The sequence below is a fragment of the Nymphalis io genome, chromosome 18 (assembly GCF_905147045.1).
Source record: "Nymphalis io chromosome 18, ilAglIoxx1.1, whole genome shotgun sequence".
Lineage (NCBI taxonomy): Eukaryota > Metazoa > Arthropoda > Insecta > Lepidoptera > Nymphalidae > Nymphalis > Nymphalis io.
The window spans coordinates 6,349,505-6,352,347 of NC_065905.1; the positions used below are offsets into that span (position 1 = coordinate 6,349,505).

The 2,843-nt window shown below is 28.4% G+C and overlaps 1 long non-coding RNA gene across 1 annotated transcript; it reads right to left on the reverse strand.

Moving 5' to 3' along the window:
• Positions 1-1,982: 1,982 nt before the first annotated feature.
• LOC126775332 (uncharacterized) lies at positions 1,983-2,596 on the reverse strand. The gene is made up of 2 exons (XR_007669870.1): positions 2,362-2,596; positions 1,983-2,211 (listed from the first exon to the last, which is right to left on the reverse strand). It is a non-coding gene; the product is annotated as an uncharacterized LOC126775332 (long non-coding RNA).
• Between the last annotated feature and the right edge of the window lie 247 nt (positions 2,597-2,843).

The following is a 2,843-nucleotide window of genomic DNA, read 5'->3' on the forward strand; positions in this document are numbered from 1 at the left end:
TAAAACGGTAGCTAAACTTATTTGTTATGTGCATTTAAATAGTTTTGTTTTTAATATTTAATGTATATACTATTATTATTTTCTTTTTTTGGATTTCTGAAATGATAAATTTTCATGTATATTTAATAAATATTTAGTTAGATTTTCCACATTACATAGCGTCCGTCACTATTTTTTCCAATTTTAATACCCTGAACTAGAAAAATACTACTCTACCAGCAATGCCGAGAAAACGTTTTATTATTTTGTTCTCGGTCAATAATAAACGCAGCGTGATAGTAACTGCCTGTGGCTTGAAAACCGCGCCGCGCGAATTTGCTCTTTACTCATCGCACAGATGTTTGCGCCATCCATTCCCATGGCAAGACGGTACAAAGATACTGCGACTAGTTTATTTGCTACTTCCCAACATCAACTTTAAATTTGTAGGGTTTCACCATAATTATGTATTTAACCAAGAAATGGCTTCACCTTTCAGCAATTGTGCACAAAATATATTTCAAATATTATGATATAATCTATAATTGCTTCAAATGTTTTTGGTGTAATCTGAAATACATATGACTAAAGTAGCAATGATGAAGGTATATATAGAAACTAGGAAGATTTGTGAAAGTTACCTTGGAGTTTTTGAAATTTAGAATAGGTTATTTACCAGCTATTATTTAGCTACCCCTAAGAGTCTTTGTGTATGTTCGTTACGAGAGTTATTAATTGAATAGAAGTTACCTAAATGACTAAATGGTTAATTAAAGAATGTACATTTTACGGCTAGCTTATATTTATTTACATATGTACTTATGATCAGACTATACATATATATTCACCATGAAAGGATGATGATACTAGGACACAAAAAAATGTCATAGATAATTGAATATAGTTTTGATACTAAATTTCAAAAAACCAATATGTATCACTTCAAATCTCGCTGTACAAGTTTTTAATAATATTTTCAATGCATTGCATTTTATATACATTTATATTAATCAATAAGATAAATTTATTGAGTTATTAAAACAAAAAAATTGTAAAGTAACAGCTATTGATGATTTATTAGTTATTTCGCAAAGATCGTTATTGCCTTATTAATAAACATATTTGAATATTTGTATAGATAAAATGTTGAATCAAAATCAACAAGTCCAATTTTATAAGTTGTTTATGTAATGTTACTTACATTACATAAAAAACTTATTAAATTGAACTTGTATTATCATGCTATTGTTGTTCCATCACACATCAGCAGGACAAGTTTATATGTTTACAGTTGGCTGATTTTTATCCAACATATGCACATTTGTACGCTCCATCTAGACAAATAATCAAAATAAAAAAGTAGGAGTGTTCAATCATTAAAATATATTCCTTTGTTGAAAACCTTTTTTTATGGTCTAACCATTTTATAGAGTACCGTACCAACCGTAATTATTGATTTGTTATTTCATGATTTTATGTTTAATAAAATTAGACATATTTTATTTAATAAGAACTAATTGTGATGTTTTTGAATTGTAATAAAATATATGTATAATATAAATGTATTTCTATCTAGCCATAAATAACATCCAATCCCCTGTCTCTATGTTATTTTGTTTACTATAATGTATTGAACTATTAATGTTGATAATTATTGTATCTAGCCCCAAAAAAAAGTGTATTGTGTTTTAATACAATCCTGGAACTGGGTTAGAGTTTTGATCTATAGGTCAGTCAGTGATAAAAATGACGATTTTTTATGTTAACATCTAAATAACGATTTTGAGGTGTGTTTATGAAATTGGAAGCACATGTGCATCTCGCAAGTCTCAATATATGAAATATTTTTTGAGTTATGAGGGGGTCAAAAGTAGCTCCAAATGGTTTGTGTAATATTACAAACAGTGCTGCTTGCCAGTTCTGTGAGCTTGAACTTGGCTTAACAGGCTACCCAATGTCTAGAATTGAATTAAGAACTTGGATAAATATGTTTAAACAAACACTTAACTACAATGGTTTATTAACTTATGTAATCTAACATTTTAATCTAACCAAGCACTTTTATTTTGTTTTTGTTATATATTAATTGTCCCAGCTTTCTTTAACCCTTAGATGTTTTAGTCGTTCATAAAGAGTTACATCCTCTTTAAAGATTCTTTTTGTGATATTTTCAAATGATTTTTTCCTTTGTTCTTGTTTGCCTAGAGCTTTTGAGTGTCCGTGACTTTCGGCCTGAAATATGTATTAACATTAATGCAATTATAATATTAGTATTTCATTGAAAACAGTACAGACCACTAGTTAAAAATCTCTCAAAGGTTACTGTTTTTATGTATTATTTGTTTATGTTTATCATTGCTTGTATGTTGGATTAAAACTTACCTCGGTCAGGTATGGATGACGTAAATAAAACATATTCTGCTCTTCAACTGCAAAATCAGTGTTTAAAGCACGAAGATGTTTTGGCTCAACTTTTTTAACCAAACGGTCTTTTCCTCGAAAAATATGACCATTTGGTAGACGATTCCGACGGAATAAAATTTGAGTTAATTTCATTTTTATTCCTTAAAATATTTGTTCTCAAACTATTTCAATTATTGTAGGTTAGAAGACAAATCTGAAAATCCATTTAATTAAATTCACACTGTAAGTTATGATAATTTATAAAGAATTGTGTTTCAAATATTAGTTTATTATTTAATAATAGTATGCATACACTTTCAACATTTCACTCTGTTATTAGCAAATTGAAATAAGAAATGATGAATAATCCGAAGTAAAGGTACATTTGTCAATGTCAAATGTCAAGTCACAAGTGAGCCGGTTGACGGTAGCTTCACAGTCTATAAAGTAATTGTGCCATA